General features: G+C 46.8%; 1 long non-coding RNA gene across 1 annotated transcript; it reads right to left on the bottom strand.

Annotated features, from left to right (window-relative positions):
• Positions 1-2,079: 2,079 nt before the first annotated feature.
• Positions 2,080-5,907, bottom strand: LOC120585550 (uncharacterized). The gene is made up of 2 exons (XR_005648412.1): positions 5,348-5,907; positions 2,080-5,016 (listed from the first exon to the last, which is right to left on the bottom strand). It is a non-coding gene; the product is annotated as an uncharacterized LOC120585550 (long non-coding RNA).
• Between the last annotated feature and the right edge of the window lie 102 nt (positions 5,908-6,009).

Below are 6,009 nucleotides of genomic sequence, written 5' to 3'. Positions count from 1 at the left end.
GCTCTCCCTCCCGGTGATCCTCCACCATCCGCGGGTGCGGGTCCAGCCCGATTCGGGACTTTGCCCCTCCTACCAGCTTCAATGTGGATCATTTATATTATCAAATGTAGGTGTTATGATCAGCTGGACTTCAGGGGATTCTCCGCATTGTTTATTTTATAGTTTGGTTGTAATTTCAGTGCAGTTCTGGGAAGGAATGAACCCTGCTTTTACCTAGTCCGCCATCTTCCCCCTCTCTCCTGGAATTTTTTTTTTTTTTTGATGGAGAAACCATAACTGGAGTTTGTATGCTGATGGAAATGATCCAGTAGAGAGGGAGAAATTGTTGGAGTGATGTCTGTGTGGAAGCAAGAGGGGATGGAATTTGGTGTGTCAACCTGTGCGGGTGGTACTTAGAAACATGGACCGTTCATCCTCAGTGATGGGAAGGGGGCCGGGGACATGGGTACAGATGCAAATGGCTTGATGAGTATGATGTCAGGGGCCTGTAGATGTTCTCTTCTGACTGATATTATTTTCTTAGTAAAATGGGAAGTTGGGTCATCAGCTGAGAGTGAGGATGGAGAGATGTTGGAGGTCTGAGAGGAGAAGAAAGGATATGAGAGAATTGTTGAGGAGAAGGAGTAGGAGGCATAAATGACCCAAGAAATATAGTTGATTGCCAGGCAGAATTAAAACACCACTTGAGGGTACTGGGCCTTAATTTAACTGAGTGTGTGTGTGTGTGTGTGTGTGTGTGTGTGATGTCCAACTATGATCTGCTATGTAGGTGTAGGTACAGAAATAGGTGAAAAATTAGATTTAACCAAGGATTCGGTGGTAAAGAGAATTTGTCTGGGGAACCATACACATTTGGAACTTTTGGGATCCGCGTGGATAGGATAGTTGGCCACTATCAATCTTTTCTTGTGGTTATTGGTCTGTTTAGAGATTCTGGGGTCAGTTCTTTGTAACAAACTTTGCTACAAAATGGACATTTTAAAATTAGGCTTAAATTAGGTTTAAATGTCATCTCTCCCATCCCCCACGCTGAGCTTTGAAAATGCCTAGAGCATTTAAAAATGGACTTATTTGGTAAACTAGTCCTCCATTCTGCCATTTGAAATATTTTTAATGCTTCTCAGCGTGGCAACAAGCCCCCTTGCTTCAGCCTTTCCTTTCTCTGGTATGTTGTATAGAAATGCTGGGCAAGAGAAATGGCCCCCGCAGGTCAACCTGCCTAGTTTGCTCAGCTGTGCTTCCTCCTCACAGTGCTGGCTACGGTCCTTCCCTGGGAGGTGCTGATCTCCAGGCCTGCTCAGAATCCTGAAGTCCCAGGCTGATCTCCCAGTAATCATTTAGCATTTTTGTGTAGGGCTAGTTGGGGAAGATTATTAATATAATGAATTAAAATGACATTCTAAGCTAAGCCACTCCGGGGTTTTTGGGGGGGGACAGGGGGGAGGGTGGCGAGTGGAACTTGACAGCCTTTCGCTAGGTCTCATGCTCTTCTTGGTCAATTGATAATGTAGCCGTTTATCATGCACTATCTCTCCCCCTGGTTTCTCAGGTAAATTCCTTTAAACTACCCCAACTGTGGTTAAACCCACTATTTCACAGGCTCCGTGCCTGTATATATGCAGGAGAAAAACATACAACCACACATGAACTGCATGTGTGACTTTGCATGCAAGTCTCTTTATTAAAGAGAACTTTTCAACTTCTTTTAGAAGTCTTCTAAGTGGAAGAATTCAAGAAATTGGAGTTTGTGATTTGCTGAGGAAGGGAAACATAGAAAACAACAACAAAAACCCCAAACAAGCCTACCTATACCTTCGGCATGTAAGACAGCTGAGGTCATACTGCAAATGGAGATTTAAATTTGGGCTCAATTAATTTCCTCTGTAGTTACAGCCCCTACATCCTTCTTGGGGAGAGAGTTCTGTGGTCAAATCAGTTTGGCAAGTCTCCTTCTTGGCGATTCATGACACACTTCATTTATGTAATCATTTAACAAATACTCAATGAGCTCTTTCTATGAGTTAGGCTTTATGCCAGGTTCTGGGAGGGGAACGAGGAAAAACAAACAAACAAACCCAATTGCTGCTTTCATGGAGCTTATATTCTAACAGGGAGATGGACATTAATCAAATAGCTAAATAAATAATGTCTAATTACGGACCTAGGTAAGTTTTATAAAAGAAAATAACATGCTTATAGGTGTAGACAGAAAAGGAATTCTATGGAAAGTAGCCTTATAGGGCGTCTGATCATAAATTCCTAACTAGGCAGGCGATGGTGAGTAGTCACACTCCGGGCATATAACTTCTTTATTAAAGGTTTATCTTTGCCTTAAGCCAGCCCTGTCCATTGTTTCTGAGCGTTGGAGTTAACACACCTTTGAAATGCCCCCTTTCAGACCCCTCCTTCTCATAGGTGACCACCCTCAAGAGAGCACAAAATCTTAACTATTTTGTAATCCAATCCTTGCCTTGTGTTCTCCCACCTCCATGTAATCTTCTTTAAGTTCCCACCTTAATCTCAAATGCGTAAAAGAAACTGCAAACAGTTATTCTTGGGAGCGTTTGAGATTTTGCTTCCGGCATATGTTATCAGTTTGGCTCAAATAAACTCATAAAAATTCTTTGCAAGTTTGGACATTTCTTATGTCAAATATAGAAAACCTAGGCCAGAGGTCAGGGAAAGTTTTCCTGAAGACACAAGCAGATATCTGAAGTTGGATAAGAGTAAGCATTAACTAGAGCAAGGGCCAAATCTAGATGCTGTATGATGATCAATAGAAATATAATGCGAGCCACATATATAATTAAAAGTTCTCCAGCAACCACATTATAAAAAGTAAAAAGAGAAAGATGAAATTAATTTTAGCATTATATTTTACTTAACACAGTAGATCCAAAATATTGTTATTTCAACATTTAACCAACATAAAGATTACGAGTGCAGTAATATATATTTTTCTTTATATAAATATAAATTTGTTAAGTCTTTGCAATCTGGTGTGTATTTTACACTCAAGGGACATCTCAGTCCAGACTAGCTACATTTCGAGTGTTCGATAGCCACAGCTAGCTCGTGGGTCGGACGGTACTGGATAGCACAGATAGAGGAACAGAAGATGAGGCCAGTAAGGCAGGAAGACAGAGAGAGAAAGGGAGGGCGGTGAAAGATGGGGTGGTGCCACCCATCTAGGGGTGCTCTGCCTAATTGTTTTGCCCCTAGCATTTGCTCAATAAGCATCTGGTGATCAAGTCTTCTTAGTTGTAAGCAATAGGATCTCTGGCTCATTTATGCAAAAAAGGAACTCATTAAAACGATATTGGGTAGCAACCACAATCTCTTCAGGAAAGAAGAACCAGGCTCGGCAGATATACTCAGGCAGACTGATCTGGTGGTGACCCCACTGGTGGTAACCTCACTGCTGCCACAGAAAGCCGGAGCTGGCTGCCTCTGCTGCTGCCCCATTAGCAGAGTGGAATGCATCCAGCTGCACTAGCTTCCAGTTCAGAATTTGGTAGGCTGAGTTTAAATGGGAAATTCTAGCTACAAAGGAGGATAGAAAGGTGTGTGTTTGCTTTTCAGCCTCTGTAGTGGAAAGGTGTGTGTTTGCTTTTCAGCCTCTGTAGTGGAAAGTGGGCTCCTCTCACAAGAAGGGGATTCATTCCTCCAACATAAGAAAGTGTATTCAGATGTTGGGCAGCCAGAAAGAACAACTGGAGTCCTTTGCTAGAGTAGCCTGAGACCTTGAAATTTTGACTACAACGCAAACAGAAGTTTCTGCTGAAACTCCCCAGGCAGGGACTTCATCTACACAGGAGGCTCTCCAGATTTCCTTGTGGCTCTTCTGGAAAGTATGATGCATGACAAACAGTTGATGTTATACATTACTCTAATGCTGCGACTATAATTTCATTATGTTCTTGAAAGTTCTCACATGATATTTTAATATAGAGACACAGGAGGGCATTCTAACCAACCAGCAATCAAACTTAAATGCTTTCATAATCTTGGCAGTTCAAAAATGGATGTTGATTTTGTTGAATCTGTCCCCCCTGCAGCGAGATAACCAACTTTGCAGGAATACCTAGCTCCCTTAGGGGATCTCACTATAACCTGTGACAAAGGTCCCCAACATATATCCTCCACACTGTCCAGTTATGGTTCTAGGGACTCTAGCTTTAAGCAACTCAGAACAGAGAAGGGGCTTTTTGCCTCATAAGTTACCTACTGCCTCAGCTACTGATAAGGTGGAGACATTGTACCCAGGGGCTCATAGTTAGAGGTTAACTGGCCAAATTAAACCTAGAGCAGAGGAGAGAGACCAGACTGTCAAGATTTCCTTCAAACCTGCAGCCTGTCCCCATGACTCAGTTTTTCCATCTGTAAAATGGAGATAATCCTGATTTATATCTGTGTAGTTTGCCAAGAGAGGAGAGCAGGAGAGAGACAGAAGCAACATACCTGGAGGGGCCATTTACCATCTCATAAAGTGCATTTTAGACTTAAAAAAATTAAGCAGCCTGCTTCTCGTTAATGAATTATAGCACGCAGGAGAGACAAAGCGTTCTCCGTGGGAAGCCAAAGTAACAAAAATAGAGAGGATAGGTCGGAACAAGAACTGGTCCTCGGGACTGGTTTCTTTACACAATTCTTCCAGGGAGGAGGCGGCGCGGGGCTGCTGGGGTGGTTTTCCTCCTCAGGCGGGAGTGGGACCAGTTCCCGGTGACGGCCAGGTACTGGCAGCCAAAGGTGCAGTGTTGCAGTGCCAGCTCAGGCTGGCAGGAACCCAGCGGGTTGGCGGTGCGCAGCCCTGCGGCGGCGCTTTCTACCTCTCCCACAGCCCTGGCGTCTCTAAGGGTTGTTGAGGCGCAGCCCGCTCCAGGTGTCCTGGCCGCCGCCCTTCGGGCTCGGCTCCGGCTCCTCTGCACCAGACGCGGACTCTGGGCCGAGTTCTCCCGCGCTCGCCACCTTGGGTCCCGGGGTCACCCGGGCGGAGCCGAAGCCGGGACCCGAGACCTGAGGGAGGTGCAGGGACCCGGATCAAATAAAAGGAAAGAAAGAAGGGGGAAAAGATGAGAAGAAGAAACTGCTTAATTCCACTTAACAGATAGTTGCGCGCGTCCGCTGAGACCTAGCGCTAGTCACGTGCCTGAGACCCCGAAGCTCGGCTCACTGTTCCTTTGGAGAGTGTTGCCTGGTGTCCTCCCAATCCTCCACGCCCAAGTTAAGAGGGCTCACCACATGGCAGGCGCCGCACTAGGCGCGCTATTACATTATCTCTTAATTTCCCCCGACATCCCTAAGCGGTAGGAACTGGTACCACGGGTATTGGGGACGAAGGAAAGACTTTGGAGAAGCTGAGCCGCTGAGCCGCTCGCAGCGAGTTTTGCAGCCGGTGGCGGAGCGAGGACTCCCAGAAGGGTATGTGCGATCCTGACGCCGCAGCCACAGTCCTCAGTCCCTCAGCTCTGCCGGGTTATGTCTATTAACTCTGTCTACACCTGTTGCGGGCTTCGCTGGGCTGGAGTGAATGGAGGACCAAAGGGGCCACCAGGTGGCTCTTCCCCATCCGGACCCTTGGCCAGGGGTGCGGAGAGATCATTCCGGGCGCGGGGGTGGCTTTGCGCCTTGGAGAGGATGATCTTCCTTCTCCAGGGATCTCGTCCACAGCGGACGCAGGGTTTCCGGGCAATGGTCCCCCTGGGGCGGCAGGGGAGAACGAAGAGTCTGGGGTCTGGGAGTGGGCACTAGGAGAAAGTGGGGTGGCTGGAGCGCGGCAGTCCGCGCACGGAGCAGGCTGGGCGAACTCAAGGCTGCGCGTGCAAAGAGTCCACGTGGTGGGTGTGCGGCGCTTTCATTCAAACTTTGGGGAGTCTCGGTTCTGGCGTCAGCGAAGGTGTGACCAATCAGAGTCCGGGGACGGGAATAAATTATGCAAATCACCATCTGGCGATGGGTCAGATGACTCCGATAGTTTAAAAACTTACCTCGCGGGGAGCTCGCAGTGTG

Source organism: Pteropus medius, unplaced genomic scaffold (assembly GCF_902729225.1).
Source record: "Pteropus medius unplaced genomic scaffold, Ma_sr-lr_union100, whole genome shotgun sequence".
Classification (NCBI taxonomy): domain Eukaryota; kingdom Metazoa; phylum Chordata; class Mammalia; order Chiroptera; family Pteropodidae; genus Pteropus; species Pteropus medius.
Note: the sequence above shows the minus strand (reverse complement) of the source record. Positions and strands in the feature narration are given on the sequence as shown.